A 17,250-nucleotide genomic window follows, 5' to 3' on the forward strand; every position below is an offset into this window, starting at 1 on the left:
TGTTGTTCACATTGTTTGGTTCTTTACGGCCAAAATTAGTACTACCCATAAGACGCAAGAAATATCGAGCAGGGGGAAGGTGGACCTGAGCGAGCTTGCGCTCCTCGTAAGTAGTCTGTGTCAAGGTACTCCACAACTGGCGGATGACCTTCCTAGGGGCAGCAGTAGGACCCGTAAAAGAAAGTCCTAGCCTAGTACCAAACTCCTCTAAAGTCCAGGAAAAATTCCGGTTAAATAACCGGAAAGACACAGAAGCACAAGTCGGGTCAGTGTCGTGAGCGCCCGAAGAGAAGGTAAAGGAGCTAAAAAACTCAAGGGTCAGCTCCTTGAAGTTCAAGGCACTCATGGTGACTAGTCCAGACATCCCCGTACCCCGCAAAATCTCAACAACAGGCTCGTAAATACCAAGCATATCAATTGACTGACGGCACAAAAACTTGGTAGATAGAAAATCACAGCTAGCTAAAGCAAAAAATCGAGTGCGATTCATAGCATTAACAAAGATTACCTCAGGATAGTCGGGGTGTGAGTCAAGTGAATCATCCATGCGGATGGTGACATGGCCAGCAGAGCGGCCAGCAGAGGGTGTAGCTCGTCCGCGACCCCGCCCTCTAGTACCTGAAGTAGAAGCCCGTCCAGTAGCGGGACGAGGTACTAGAGCGGCCCTGTAGGCAGCTATGACATCGGGTGACCACGCAGCAGGGGTGGTCACCGTACCGGACGTACACTACTACAAAAATAGACCTAATGCAACATTTCGTGTGCAACACTTACGGTTTGTGTTGCAATTTTCAGTTAATTAAGCAACGCTTAATTTATAAATGTTGCTTTTACTTACATAGGGCAACACTTTAATATAAGTGTTGCAATGTATTACTCGAAGTGCAACGTTTTTATACAAATGTTGCATTTTGTCGCAACACTTGTGCAACACTTATATCACATAAGTTATAAACCCTTTATAAAAATTTCATTTTTTTGTTCAAATAGCTCAAAACATTTTACTGAAAATTTTGTTTGTGCGCCACTTTTTATTTTTTGGAATCTCCCATCAATAATCAATATTATTATTCAATCTTTCAATTCCTTCCATCACGCGTCATTCAATTCATTTATTTGATACAGTAACAAAAACTCTTCGATATTCTTCGTCCTTTCTCATTCGACACTTCCACCGTCTCTTTGCTTCTCCTTTCTCATTCGATCTTCTTCGTTTCTCTTTCATGCATTCAATCCACTGTCTCTTAATCATTCAATCTCAAGTTTGATTCACCCAGAAAAGGCGAAGGCATCACTAGTAGAAAAAAACCCTATCACAACGCGTTTATCGTGGCGGTTCTAATAGAAACGACGTGAAAAGCCCAATAAATTGGCGGGAACCCAAATTTTTTGTATGTAGGAGGTCTATTGTGGCGGTTTATGTTAGAACCGACGTAATAACTCATACTTTTTTATGGCGGTTCCAAATAGAAAACGCCACCATAAGTCAATTATGGCGGTTATATTAACAACCGACGTTAAGAATGACGCTAAAAGTTAATATAAGTTCCAATTTTTTGGGCTAAAAAATCGCCACAATATGTTTTTGTGTCGGTTTTTAATTAAAACCAACAATAATAGAAAAAATAAAATAAAAAAACCCCAAAACCCATTTATAATTTTTTCGTCTTCTTCTTCATTTCCCCATACCCCAAATTAAACAACCACCCCCTCAATTCAATCATCAACTCCAACCTTCAACTCCATTTTCTCACGCCGCCCTCGACAACCATCCATTTCCTCTCACGCTGATGCGACCGACAATGGTCAATCTCGCTCCGTGGTCGTTTAGATACAAGAGCCGACCAATGATCCACAAAATCAACTATATTGTGGTTTTTAAGCGGTTTAATCATCGATCTACCAAACTCGGTACTCTTTTGAGTTTTTCAATCATGCGTAAATTCGATCTCCAGGTATTCTCTTTTAAACTTTGAATTATTATTTTTGGAACATTGTCAAAGATTAATAGGTACCAAATCTGTGTAATTGCTTTCATGGCCTCTTTATATTGTGTGGCTTCTCTACTTGTTTTACAATTTTCGCTCCACCACTGCCCTCGATCGTGTCATTAATTGTTGCTTTGCTTTTTCTTATATTTAAAGCTATAAATATAGGTTTCTTTGATAGCGGAGATGTGTGAATGGCGATATGGGAGTGGGGGATTGATTATTTTGTATCGAAGAAACATATATTTGGGGATTTTTGTGAGTGTCTCGGCACAATCTTTAACTATTGTTAGATCGAATTGGGGATTACGTGTTGAAATGTATTTGTTTCTCACTTTCTTATTTACTTTTCGTATTGACATCATGACGTGTAGTAGTGGAGGAAGCTGAATGATGATAGTTGAAAGTCTTTAATTGCTTATGTGAATACAATGTAGTGAGAAAACTCTGCCATTGATATCCGTAATATGAGATGGACTGTATTAGTTCCAAGCTTCCAATTATTTTGTCTTGCGTGTGAAGGTGTAGGGTGTGAGTCAACTAGAGTTTCTGTGGTCTTTTGAGAGGTTTTTCCTGGGTTAGAGTGTGACATAAATCAAAACTAGCAACTTTGGTATCATATTTTAGGATTTCATATTTTCAAACTGTCATTGTATTGATACAATAAGGATTAATCCCTTGAGGCGAGGGAGTCTAGAACATAGTATACTCTGTTCATCTTTATTGTTCAAACTTGTTTTACACTTTTCATCTATAATTGCTTTTAAAACTGTCATTGTATTGATACAATGAGGTTTAAGCCCTTATCCTGATATCTCATAGGCAAGTGGATTTGATGATATTCCTAGTAGTTGAGCCCTAACTTTTCCATTACGAGATTTCTAATTCTATATGGTACGGAGTAATTTATAGTATCTCATAGGTAAACAAATGATTGGGACGGAGGGAGTATCAATTATTTTACTTTGTTCATCTTTATAGTTCAAACTTGTATATTCTTTACTTTTATTCATAATCCCTACAAATCTCCTCATCTTTATAGTTCAAGCTTGGGTTCTGGTTTTACTCACCAACTCAAATGCTATAATAACTAAACGTCTGATGTAATCTCACTTATTTGGGTGAAGGCTGATAGACTGGGTGAATGTTGATAAACTGTCAACTGATGCACTAATTTTTTATGAGAATTCTTTTGCATAATGAGTTTTAAAGCATGATACTACTTTTGAATTATGTCTAACATTGTTCTAAACTTGTCTAGTCACTAATCACTTATGTAAACAAATTTGGATGCAGGTGACCTTCTGAGATAGAGAAATGTCTTTTTCATCTGATGTTTAATCATTTCTTCATAAACCGAATCATAGCTAATGCATAACTCGGGTGAGTTTAGCCATCTGTATTTTGATTGAATTATCAACATCCTTTACTTAACTGAACAAATTCTAGTAAAGCTTCGGAGAGGTTGATTTCGAGATCATTTGTTAATCCTGGTTGAGTTTCAGATACTTTTCGTGAGGAACAAGCATGAGAGTTAGTATATCTATATTGGTACTTGCTTCAGTTGTGATGTAAGTTCTTTTCTTTTGTGATTCGTTCATCTGATAGTACCTCTTTGATTGATGTTGGGACGGAAAGATGATTAGCTTCTTGAAATGATTTAGGCTATAAAATTCTTGTCGCTTTTAGAAGGAGGGCTGATAATCCAGCAAATTCTCTACGGATTTATAAATGTTTGTTTGGGGCATTTATTCAGCATTACATTCCTTTGCATTTTTTTATGTAGGTTGACTACTTCCAAATGTGTTGAGAAAAAGTGATCCTCCTTTTGTTTTTTATGCGATAATTATCAAGCAAGGACATAGTTCATTCGTATGTGTAATCCTTCATTCTTTAACTTATGTTGTTCCAACACATAGTAAATGCACTAGGCAGTTTTTGAGAGAAGCTTGTGCAGTTTGATCTATTTGTCGGATTGTCTTATAGTGTGGTGTGTCACTTAGATTCATTCTATGCTCTAGCTTTACACACACTAGAGACTTGATACATGCATCATCTATATTAAATATAGAAGGGTGTTGGATGGTTTTTTCACTACAGCACACGCAAAATGTTTTGTTGATTTTAGATCTTCCTCTGAACCTTTTATCACTAAGATTTATGTCATCATCATCGGTCATTCTGCGTGATCTGCAATTGCATCAAACCCTGCCAGTCTTTGAACTCGTATTGTGAGAATTCTGCTTGCTTTTTCTTGTTGATTCCAATTTCACGTGAAAGTAGACTATTTAAAGATTCTATACATATAAGGAACTCAATATTTGGATAAGTGAAACTCCAGTTGTGCTCCTCTAAAGTTAGATCAGTTTACGCATATTATGAGCAACCAGAAATTGACTTCTTCCTTGCTTGTGATCAAAATTCTCTTAGTCGTTTAATTGCACGGGTTTAATTTTTTCAATCTCTGATTCTTTGTGTTAGTTGATCACTGTCATTGCCTACCAGGTATCCTGTTGTTTCCTTTGTTGACGCAAGAAAACCCTCTCTTGGCTTTTTCTTAGCACCTATTAGCTCCTGCAAATCATGTACATGTAGAAGAAATAAGGGGCGGCTAGGCATCTTCTTTGGCGGCGGAGTGAATTCCTTAAGCGAGGGCACGCTGGCAAACATTTTTTTTTACGGATGAAGACTTGCTTTTATTTTACTCGCACATCCTTGTTAATTAGTTGTTCTTTAATGCATTATTTATTATTTCGTGATAATTAAGTGTGACGTATCATCTATGCCTATTGAGCCTTTGAATCCTCAAATCTAATAATGTTCTATTTTTTATGTTACAAGTTGCATTTGAGGTATTAACAATGATGACGGGTTGATTTTTTGTCCTAATTTGGCAACATATATATGCTCACAATACAAGAATGAAGACTTATAATTAGTAGCTTTCAAATAGTCGTTAAGAATTATTATTTGTTCTATTTAAACATTTGTTATATTTGTTTTAGTTAAATAATTGAACATTTGCGATCGAAGTTCTACTTTTGATCCTTTTTTGAAATGTAATTGACATATATTTTTGAGATTGAATCAATTGAATGCACAATTAGAGAGAATTACAATTGTTGCGTGCCTTACAAGTTCTTATGTCGTTGCACTTTATTAAGTGTTGTTTTTGAATAAATTACTGTTGCATTTGTTTATTATAAGTGTTGTTTTGGGACGTAACGAGTGTTGTGTTTCCAAAATAAAAATGTTGCATTAATTTGATATAAGTGTTGCTTATCAACATGAAAAGTATTGCATTAGTTCAGGAAGTGTTGCTTTTTTTACATAAGAAATGTTGCATTAGAAGATGAAAAATGTTGCCTTTTCTATTGAAAAAGCGTTGCATAAACATGACCAATGCAACACTTTTCAAAAGTGTTGCTTCAGATTAAAAAGTGTTGCATTAAGCGTTGCAAAGACCTAATGCAACAAGACCTGATGTAGCACTTGATTAAGTGTTGCATAAACTCTATTGCAACATTTATATGACATTATGCAACAATAGCAAAGTGTTGCTATAGAATCTAAATGTAGTAGTGGTACTAGCTGTAGCTGCAACAGTAGAAGCAGCAGAGACGTAAACAGAAGTCAAGCTAGCAGCAGAGCTAGCAAGAGCAGAAGCTGAAATAGAGGTGGAAGCGGAACTGGCCGAGACAGAAACTGAGCCAGCAGTGGTAAAAATAGTACCAGCAATAGTAACAACTAACACGGGGGTAGTAGCAGCGGTACTAACAGTCGTGGTGAGGGTGGTGGAAGCAGGGACCGCCGTCTCAGCAGAGTACGGAACTACAGTCGAACTAGTCGAAGGCATTGAACTATTGTCCATCCTAATCAAGTAAGCAAGGGGAAATGATAAGCAAATGAATCGATAAACCGCAAAACCCCCAAATTCCAGTCCAAATTTTCGACTTAAGCATAGACCCTAACCCTAATTACTTCATAAATTCGAAATAAAGCAATTAATCAACAATAAAGTAAAGGGGAAACTTACTTAATAATGAAACCCACAAGAAGAAGCCAAAATAATCGACAAAACAAGTGCAATTGGCAGAATTTCGAACAAAAAACCGCAAACCCTAATTCCTTAATTGACCGTGAAAATGAGCACGATTGAAGGGGAAATTAAAGGGCAAAAGTCGAAGTATTAGCAAGGAACAAATTGTGGGTGTTGGATTTGGTAAAGGGCAAAGATTATGGAGGTTTTGGGATGAATATCGCACAAAAGGGGATGAACAAATGAAAGAGTGAAAATAAAAGAATGAAAATAAGAAGTTTAAGAGTTACTTCCTGCGTGTGATTTGCAATTTCACTCGATCGAGTGATTTGAAATCACTCGATCGAGGAGCTTGGTCTTCATTCTTCTTGATCAAACATAATTGTACTCGATCGAGTAGTCCCTATTTTAGCCACTTCAATCGAGTAACTGTAAACTACTCGATCGAACCCTTTCCTGTGCATTCCTCTCGATCGAGTACAAAAAATACTCGATCGAGTCCTTTTTTCGTGTAACTCATCACAATGCGTCATTATCTCCCCAAACCTGCATAAAAATACTCGCAAACATATCCCGAACATACCAAATCACAAAATAACAGTCTATAGTCGTTCTAACTACGCTAAAAATAGTCTAAATTCTAACAGTCTTAAAAACGCAATAAAGAAATTCAAAGGAAATTTAAAATTAATTTTTACAATTTGTTACACGGGGCATTCCCCGCTCAATTCCCAAAACAATTCAGTAGCCAACGAAGGGCTTCTGACTGGAGGAGATCCCTTTAGCGTCCTTGACCGTCCTCTTCGTTCTCCACGAGCATGAATTTGAACCAGTAGGGGGAGAATAGTTAGCATCCACGTATGCACGAACTTTTCTCATCCCTTTATCTTTCCCATCATTTTTAACGTTAGGATCCCCTTTTGATTGTCTTTTATTGCACCATGACCTTTGACAGCTCCTGCATCTATTCCATCTGTACCTGCAGTAAGGAAAACAGACGAATATTCCTCTTTTTCGCTCTCAGTTTGAGGTAGAGGGGTCACAATTGCAGCACAAAATTCTACATTTTCAGCTGGAGTGTCAATATGGGAGTCAGTAGAGTAGAGGACATTGCAAGGTTGAGCCTGCATAGGAGCCCTACGAGACTTAGATTGATGGAAAATCAATTCTTCATCTCCTACCTGGAATGTGAGTGTCTTACCCCCGACATCGATCACTGCGCGAGCAGTGAATAAAAATGGTCTCCCTAGAATAATAGGGGTGTGAGTGTCCTCGGGTATTGATGCGTGTCCCAAATATAATGTTTTACACCCTATTTTACACACATTTCAGAACTCATTTGTGTAGTTTAAGCTACTATTTCCCCTGTTTCCGTCTACTTTTGTGTTTTGTGTAATATTGCAGAAATGTGAAGAATCCAGCGGAAATCGAGCCAAATCCGTCCCCGAGTACTTAGCATTGCATTTGACATGGAGTAAAGACTCGGGAAGCAAACTTGATGCGCGTATCGAGGCCTGAAAGACAACTTTACGAGGCTTTTGGAGCAAAGTACCCATTAAAGCGATCGATCGACTTACCTACATGGTCGATCGACCAGAGCGATTCCTGAAATAAATCGAAGCTCTTTTGTTCAATGAGGTTCGATCGATCGACTGGTCCTTGTGGTCGATCGACCAAACCGTGATTTTGGCGTGAATTAAAAGAACGAGAATTAGAAAGCCCAATGTAATTAGGTTTCAGGAATAAAAGTTACGTAATACTATCTATATAACGTAACTTTAGGTTTCAGAGAGCATCATCGAATTTTAGGGAAAAAATTAGGGTTCATCACACAAAGATTGAACTTTTATTAGTTTAGAATAACTTTCGTCAATAAAGTTTACTTTCCGCACTTGGTTTTGGTCTTTCTTGTTCAATTCTTCTTTACGGTATTCTTCTGTTCATTTGTTCAGGTTGTTGCTTTAATTCCCCCGTAGTTTAGAATTGCTAGGTTAGATTTCCCAAAGACAAATTATCGTTTCATGATAGTTATTTATTTAGTATGAATTCGTTTGCTTTATTAGTTAATTCTATTGCTGTTACTATCACCATCATGAGTAGCTAAATCCTTTGTGCTAAGATGTAGGGGATCTGTAGGTTAGACGGCTTCAACATAGGCAAACTGTTGTCGGGTTCTGGTTGATCGACTGACATACATGGTCGATCGACCAGAGCGTGTTAGATTTGCTTCGACTTAATTAATTTAATTGCTATATTTGACGAATCGAGTGCACGCGACTAGTTGAATGCTTAGGAATTGACCGACCCGACAAGATCGAAAGATGGGGAGGAAAATAGACTGCTTAATTAAGACGACTAAACTAATAAGATCGAGAGATAAGTTAATTTAGATTTTGAGTTTCATTAATCAAGAACGAAAGTTAGTATTAGTGAGATTAGGGACCCGTAGCTTAGGCCGCAAGGTTGCTACCTGTTAAATTGGACTGAGAGGACTTTTTATTTTCCCGTTTAACATGCTTAAGACAGTCTACCTAGAGTTGCCGCCGTCGAAACTACAGTGAACCGACCATCTTAGCATCCCTTTAATATTTGCTTCCATCTATTTTTTTTATCTACTGCTCATTTATTTACTTCAGTTATAGAAGTATTCAAAACAAACCCCCACACATTTGTTACTTTAGATTGAGATTAGACAACTATTAATTGCATCGCCTCTCGTGGTTCGACCACATGCCACTAGCTTCTGTTAGTAGTATTTAGGTTATAAATATTATTTTTGGTACTAAACGACGGTATCAAATTTTGGCGCCGTTGCTGGGGAGGCAATTGTTTAATTTTAGTTGTTTTTATTTTAGTCTTTTTCTTAGTTTAAAGGACATCTGTTCCTTAAACTCTTCTCATATTCTACTTGTAGTTTCCTCTTATGCACAGGTCACAGGGTGGTGAATTGAGACCATTAGATCCTAAGATCGAAAGGACTTTGCGTGAGTTGAGACGATCATCTAGAATATTGCCGACAGAGGAAGAGTTGAGTACTTTGTCCAGTTACTACGAGAACGAGCTATTTGAGGAGGATCCACATTCATCTCCTATTTCTACTTCTTCAGCCGAGACCTTTACATCTCCAGATATGGCTAAAGAAGCAAGTATAGCCAGTCACTCCAAGCCAAAAGCCGAAAATCTCTATAAGGGATTCGCATTGCCAGCCGGGATGGAAAGGAAATTCGAACCAAAACCGTCTTACATTAACTTGGTTGAGAGAAACCAATTTGGGGGAGCTGCAAATGAAGATGTTGCTAAATATATGGAGACATTCATTGACTACTATTGTTCCATACCCCCACCAGCAGGTGTGACCCAAGACCAGGTAAAGGAGACGATGTTCATATTCTCGCTTCGTGATGCTGCAAGGGAATGGTACCGAGATATGGATCGAGCTGCTAACGGGATTACTGAATGGAATTCGCTGGCCCAAGCATTCTATAAGAAATATTTCTCTGCATCGAAGACCAATACGATTAGAGCTCAGATCACAAGCTTTAAACAGGGTCCTGATGAAGATTTTCATGAGGCATGGGTCCGTTTCAAAAGACTGGTGCGAACTATTCCGCACCATGGGTTTGAGAAATGGTTTCTGTGCAACCAATTCTATAATGGTCTTTATGATGATCGGAGAGCTATCCTAGATGCTGCAGCTAATGGGAGATTTCAAGAAAATAGCGGTGAGACAAAGGGGTGGAAAATCATCGATGACCTGTCCACCCATAAAGCTGAGCATGGGAATACTAGAGGAAATCAAAGAAGATCAGCTGAATCTCCTGCTGTAGCTGCAACAGAAGCCCTTACTGCGAGATTCGACAAGATAGATTTTGGGGGATCCCAAAAAGGAGGTATATATAAAGTTAATGCAGTTTCAGACGGTCCCTTTACATGCAAAAGATGTGGAGGAGAGGGACATGTTTCGGAGTTTTGTACTAGTTCGAATGAAACATGTGCTGCCTTTCAACATTATAGGCAGACTGGTACTTATCCCGATCCCTCTAATGTCCACCCCAATTTGAGGTGGACTAACCAAAATGTCCTTAATCCGGGTCCACAGCAGCGACGAGTTATGTGCCCCCTCATAAGCGCGGCGAGTATCAAAAGCCTCCCTATGTGCCTCGGCAAATTTCAAGGTTCTGATATTTATGAATTGAAAAACATGGTTCAGAATCTGTCGGGTTTACTGCAAAAGGAGTCTCTAGCTAGAGAGACTTCTACAAAAATGTTGGAGAGTCAAATTGCCCAATTGGCAAGCAAAAGTGCAACTAGAGCTCCGGCGCATTTACCGTCGCAGCCGGATCAAAAAGAGACTCTAAATGCGATCACTTTAAGGAGTGGGTCTACCGTTGATGGGCCCGCTATGGTCGAAGATGTTACTGAAAAAGATGAGGCGAAACCGAGCAAGAAAAAGGCTGGAGTGAACAGTAGCAAGAAAAAGACGATCAGCAGGTATGTTAGTCGATCGACTTACACACATGGTCGATCGACCAGCCCGCGTAACAAGATCTGACTTGGTCCGAGGAAGCGGTCAATCGACTGACCTACATGGTCGATCGACTGAAGATACTGCTGATCGTGAACCTTTTCATCCTCCAATGCCAGATAACTTGAGGCACCACTTATTTCGGGGTACGACAACTCCGAAGTTATTGAGGCAAGATCCAAATGCTGATGGGTCAGTTCCAGTTCCAAAGTATGACCCCATGACAGTTAATGGTTCATTCCTGAGATGGTCTGAGGAAGGTTCGAGCTACAACAAGGACAAAGTAGTGGATTTTCAGCCGAAATCCACTGATGCCGGTATGAGAGACCTAGAGGAGAGGTCTAAGTTGCTTCTTACAGCCCCTTATCCAGAGAGATTGGTGCCGACAAAGGAACAGGTATCGTTTAACAAATTTGAAAATGTTATTCGTAGTTTAAATGTGCAAGTTCCTTTTCTAGAATTAGTTAATCAAGTGCCTGCTTACACGAAGTTTATGAAGCAGCTTTTGTCTAAAAAGAAGTCACTTGATACTATGCAAACTGTCGCACTAACTGAGGAGTCATGTTCTTATTTGACTCACACTGCTCCACATAAGTTAGCTGACCCATGTAGTTTTTCAGTCCCATGTAATATTGGCACCTTTTCTATTGAGAAGGCGTTATGTGACCTAGGGGCCAGTATTAGTGTTGTGCCTTTGAGTCTTGCTAAGAAATTGAAATTGACTAGGCTTGCAGTTACTAACATGACAGTACAGATGGCTAATCGTTCTGCGTTCTAGCCTATAGGAGTCTTAGAGGATATTCCTGTGCAAATAGAAAAGTTCTTTTTCCCAGTTGACTTCGTTGTACTAGATATACCCGAGGATGCTCACATTCCTATCATTTTGGGTAGACTATTTCTGCACACTGCTGGTGCAGTTATAGATGTTGGCTCAGGGACATTGACCTTTAAAGTAGGGAAACAGTCCATTGTTTTTGCCCAGACCGCTAAGAAGAAAGATCCTATGTGGCCAGTCACTTGTAATACGATATCTGAGAAGAAATCTTATTTTGTGCTTTTTGATATGCCTGCCCCTATGTCTATTTCTGCTATAACACCTCCGCCCCTGATTGGGAGCAAATTGGAGGAAGATTCTTCTGTTTTAGATATTGCAGGAGCTGGTTTGGGGAAGTTAGAGCCGTTCATTGCTCCAGCTGTGAAGGAGCCAATCGTTCAAAGAGGCGGCCTAGGATGTCTGAGCTATGCAACTGATGAGGAGCCAGTCAAGGTGACGGAGTCCGATTTGGATTTTGATGAGCCAGACGAGGTCATTGATTGGGACGATGTTAGAGACGTTGATCCATTGAGTTCTGCGGATATTGGAATTAATATGAGTGCAGCTGAGAAGATGAGCACTGTAGAGGCTACTTCTTGTAGCCAGAAGCCGAGTAAGTGGGCCATTAAAATGCCCATTCTTGATCAACTATTAGTTGATTAAGACTTTTCTAAAAGATATTTTATTGCTTTTGCTAGACTTTTTATTGCTTTGGTGTGCGCGAGACTTCGCTTTAATAAGTTTGCTTAGGATTTAAAGACTTTAGACTTTACATTTGGGTTTTGCGCAATTTTAGGCGCGTTATTATGTGTATTTGCAGGTTCATAGACCATATTAGCTCAATTTATTGAGCCAATTCGAAGAAATCAGAAACTTACAGCAGGTTTCTCAGTCGATCGACTGGCTGCTATGGTCGATCGACTGAGCCGCGATTCCAGAGACTTCTGTTCTTATCACCCCTGGTCGATCGACTGGCTGCTATGGTCGATCGACCGTGCCCCGCTGATGTATCTATTCACGACCATTCCCCTGCTGTGTTTGGTCAATTGCGGAGTTGAGGGAGTCTTTTCTCTATTTTCCGATTCATTTCTGTTTTCTTCTGTTTTCTTTTGCACATAATTTTGCGTTTCGTAAATTGCTTTCTCGGAATTACGCGCGGTACTTTTATTTCTTTTCAGGTACCTATGGTAGCACTGCTGGCTACTGAAACCTCCTAGCTCACGCTGGTTTGGGGAGGTTTCCTTCTGCTGCGCTTAAAGTCTTGTGAGTTTTCGAGTCACTTTTCTGTCTTATTTAGTTAATTTATCGCAAATTCCCATTTTCCCTTTTATTTCTTTTACATGATTTTGCACAATGGGGACATTGTGTGATTTGGTTTGGGGAAGGGTTTTGCATTGCATTCACATGTTTTATAGCATTCCTGTTTCACGTTTATTGCACTTCAGTTTGCATTTGTTATTTCATTTCCTATATATATACAAAAATTCAAATAAATTGAAAAATTTCAATAATTCAAAAAAAATGCATGTTTATTTTAGCATATAGGTTGAGTCGGAACGGTAGTATTTCAATGATGACATTGCATTTTCAGCTGTTTTATGCCTAAGCCATGCTTAATTGACATGTTATTAGTAGAATCATTTGCATAGTCTACGAGTTTTCGTTAATTTATTCGCTGAACCTTGAGACTTGACTTAGATTTATGGCAAACTACTTATATTTATGAGGTTTAGAGCTTATAACTGGTGTCATTCATGACCGGTTTATCTAGGAATGTGAGTAGTTACTCCTTATAAGACATGTTATATCAATATGCATAAATATGAACTTAATCTGCTTAATACCTGTATGCATTTGGTTTGTGGTTTGTTGACATATGTGGTAGAGGTCCCCTTTTCTTATTTTACCCATAAACCTCACATAGCCAAATTGCCTTTTGTCCCATAAGCTACATACTATATTTAACCCACCTTATCTGAGCTAGTAGTATTAGTTGTGGGAATGTGTTTATTACATTTTGGTTACACTGCTCTTTATGAGAAGTTTGGTGGAATGTTGGGAAGGAGGAAAGAAAGAAAAAAATGAAAAAAAAAAGAAAAAGAAAAAAAATTATGAAAAGCAAGTTCGACCTTTGGTCGGTCGACTGGAATCATGGGTCGATCGACCGCGAACCGCAGCAGAAGAAGGAAAAAAAATCAAAATCGCATAATTCAAAGTCCTTATTAAATGGCGATTTTTGTTCTCATGTTGTATTTGTATCTTATGGGGAGTTGACTAATTGTGGAAATTGTGAGATTAGTGCTTGATATTTAGCACCGTTTCGATTGAAATCTTGAGTTTGAAGTTGGGATGTTCCCGTAATTTGGATCTGTAGTTACTAGCTTGGCTTTAACTCCTCATATCCAGATTTATCTTAGCCCCTTCTTACCCATTACCTCACATATCCATATTTACCTCGGCATGTGTCATGGTCATTTGTTTCGTTGGAATGCATATGTACGGTTGTAGAGATTATTTTCATATTAGACTGCAGGCATGTTTTATAGGTCGTAGTTAGGTGAGAGTCATTACAAAATTACTTCTTTATATCTTTTATATATATTCACCTATGCTTATTTGTGTGATTTGAGCGACCCGTCCAATATGATAAGTCTCTACGGTCAACGGTTCGGCAGCTTTTAACGACTACATAACTCGTTTGCATGATTCATATTGCTAATTGATTGTTGACTTTTAGCATTAAACTGGTTTAGGCTTTGCAGTTTGCATTTCGCTCTGAGATTGAACTCGTTCCATTAGGTCTTAAGATCGAGTCTAGTTCTTGCTTGGGGACAAGCAAGGGTTTGGTTTGGGGAAGTTTGATGCGTGTCCCAAATATGATGTTTTACACCCTATTTTACATGCATTTCAGAGCTAATTTGTGTATTTTAAGCTACTATTTCCCCTATTTCCGTCTACTTTTGTGTTTTGTGTAATATTGCAGAAATGTAAAGAATCCAGCGGAAATCGAGCCAAATCCGTCCCCAAGTACTTAGCATTGCATTTGACATGGAGTAAAGACTCGGGAAGCAAACTTGGTGCGCGTATCGAGGCCTGAAAGACAACTTTACGAGGCTTTTGAAGCAAAGTACCAGCTAAAGCAGTCGATCGACTTACCTATATGGTCGATCGACCAGAGCGCGATTCCTGAAATAGATCGGAAATACGTTCAAATGAGGTTCGATCGATCGACTGGTCCTTGTGGTCGATCGACCAAACCGTGATTTTGGCGTGAATTAAAAGAACGAGAATTAGAAAGCCCAATGTAATTAGGTTTCAGGAATAAAAGTTACGTAATACTATCTATATAACGTAACTTTAGGTTTCAGAGAGCATCATCGAATTTTAGGGAAAAAATTAGGGTTCATCACACAAAGATTGAACTTTTATTAGTTTAGAATAACTTTCGTCAATAAAGTTTACTTTCCGCACTTGGTTTTGGTCTTTCTTGTTCAATTCTTCTTTACGGTATTCTTCTGTTCATTTGTTCAGGTTGTTGCTTTAATTCCCCCGTAGTTTAGAATTGCTAGGTTAGATTTCCCAAAGCCAAATTATCGTTTCATGATAGTTATTTATTTAGTTAATTTAAATATGAATTCGTTTGCTTTATTAGTTAATTCTATTGCTGTTACTATCACCATCATGAGTAGCTAAATCCTTTGTGCTAAGATGTAGGGGATCTGTAGGTTAGACGGCTTCAACATAGGCAAACTGTTGTCGGGCTCTGGTTGATCGACTGACATACATGGTCGATCGACTAGAGCGTGTTAGATTTGCTTCGACTTAATTAATTTAATTGCTATATTTGACGAATCGAGTGCATGCGACTAGTTGAATGCTTAGGAATTGACCGACCCGACAAGATCGAAAGATGGGGAGGAAAATAGACTGCTTAATTAAGACGACTAAATTAATAAGATCGAGAGATAAGTTAATTTAGATTTTGAGTTTCATTAATCAAGAACGAAAGTTAGTATTAGTGAGATTAGGGACCCGTAGCTTAGGCCGCAAGGTTGCTACCTGTTAAATTGGACTGAGAGGACTTTTTATTTTCCCGTTTAACATGCTTAAGACAGTCTACCTAGAGTTGCCGCCGTCGAAACTACAGTGAACCGACCATCTTAGCATCCCTTTAATATTTGCTTCCATCTATTTTTTTTATCTACTGCACATTTATTTACTTCAGTTATAGAACTATTCAAAACAAACCCCCACACATTTGTTACTTTAGATTGAGATTAGACAACTATTAATTGCATCGCCTCTCTGTGGTTCGACCCTGACTGCCACTAGCTTCTGTTAGTAGTATTTAGGTTATAAATATTATTTTTGGTACTAAACGACGGTATCAGGTATGTCAAGCACTACGAAGTCAACGGGAATAAAGAATCTCCCGATTTTGACAGGTATGTCCTCTATTAATCCTAACGGCCGTGATATACTACGATCGGCCATTTGTACGGTCATGTTTGTGCAATTAAATTTGGTCAAACCAAGTCTCTTAGCAAGAGACAAAGGTAAGACGCTTACGCTAGCACCAAGATCGCATAGCGCGTTGTCAATCAAATGGGTACCTATGTGACATGGAATCGAGAAACTACCCGGGTCTGACTATTTAGGTGGCAACTTATTTTGAACTAGGGCAGTCCCTACCTCAGTTAAAGCTACCGTCTTATGATCGTTGATATGCCTCTTACGTGACAAAATTTCTTTCATAAACTTTAAATAAGAGGGTACCTGTGTCAGCAACTCGGCGAATGGAACAGTGACCTGTAAGCTTTTCAGGAGCTCGGCAAATTTACCGAACTGTTGATTGGCTTTCGTGCTCTGTAATCGCCTTGGTAAGGGCACGGTAATAGGAATCTCGAGCCCTTTGTTTCTTTCTTCCAACGTCTCAGTAGGTTCAAGCTCTCTGTCTGTCGATCGAGACTTTTTACCTCTCGATCGAGTCTTTCCAAGTGAAATTTCACTCGATCGAGCATTTCCAGCCTCTCGATCGAGTTTCTCAATAGCAGCAGTGTTCAATCGAGGTAAATTTTCACTCGATCGAACAGATTCTTCAATATTTTCGCTCGATCGAGTGGTTTGGACCTCTCGATTGATGCCCTGATTATCCAGTTCACTCGATCGAGTAGAATTTCCTTTCGATCGAGTGATTTCAGCTTCAATTTTGCTCGATCGACCACCAGAGATCAGTCAATCGAGTATATTCTTCGTGGTAAGCTTATCTTCGGCGATAAGTGACTGTTCATCATCATTATTAGCCTTCCTTGGGTCTGATGTGTCATCTAAAGTTGACAATTTTGGTCCTTCATATAAGCGACCACTTCTCAATTTAATCAAGTTTACCGTCTCGTGTGGATTCTTCTCAGATTGGGACGGCAAATGACCCGGTTTCCTCGTGGACTGATTGGCGGCGAGTTGAGCAACTTGAGTTTCAAGTGACTTGATGGATGCTTCTTTCTGTTGGTCACTTAGTTGCCATTGCTTTGTCAACGACTGTGATGCGTGCATATTATATAGACTTTTACGGTCTCTTTTGGCACGCATTTCTATGTATTTGAGTGATATTATGTCGCTTTATACCCCGAATAGGCTACTTTGTGCTTTTATTGCTATTTTGCAGATTTGTAGCGGAAACCAACCTTTTGTGGCCTCGAGATAGCATCTCTGGAAGATGGAAGGAAAAGAGGATGAAGGACTCATGCATGGGGAAGCGTGAAGACGAAAGTTAACCAAATTAAGCAAGTCACGACTACTACGGAAGCTGAGAAGTGACTGAAGATCTAGATCGACCACATTTGGCTGTCGATCGAGAACACAGAGGAACACAAGCCCTCGATCG

The 17,250-nt window shown here is 39.1% G+C and overlaps 1 long non-coding RNA gene across 1 annotated transcript; it reads left to right on the forward strand.

Annotated features, from left to right (window-relative positions):
• Positions 1 to 1,646: 1,646 nt before the first annotated feature.
• Positions 1,647 to 4,156, forward strand: LOC141627022 (uncharacterized). Its single transcript, XR_012536584.1, has 3 exons — positions 1,647 to 1,955; positions 3,285 to 3,371; positions 3,494 to 4,156. It is a non-coding gene; the product is annotated as an uncharacterized LOC141627022 (long non-coding RNA).
• The last annotated feature ends 13,094 nt before the right edge of the window (positions 4,157 to 17,250 follow it).

The sequence above is a fragment of the Silene latifolia genome, chromosome Y, assembly GCF_048544455.1.
Source record: "Silene latifolia isolate original U9 population chromosome Y, ASM4854445v1, whole genome shotgun sequence".
Taxonomy (NCBI): domain Eukaryota; kingdom Viridiplantae; phylum Streptophyta; class Magnoliopsida; order Caryophyllales; family Caryophyllaceae; genus Silene; species Silene latifolia.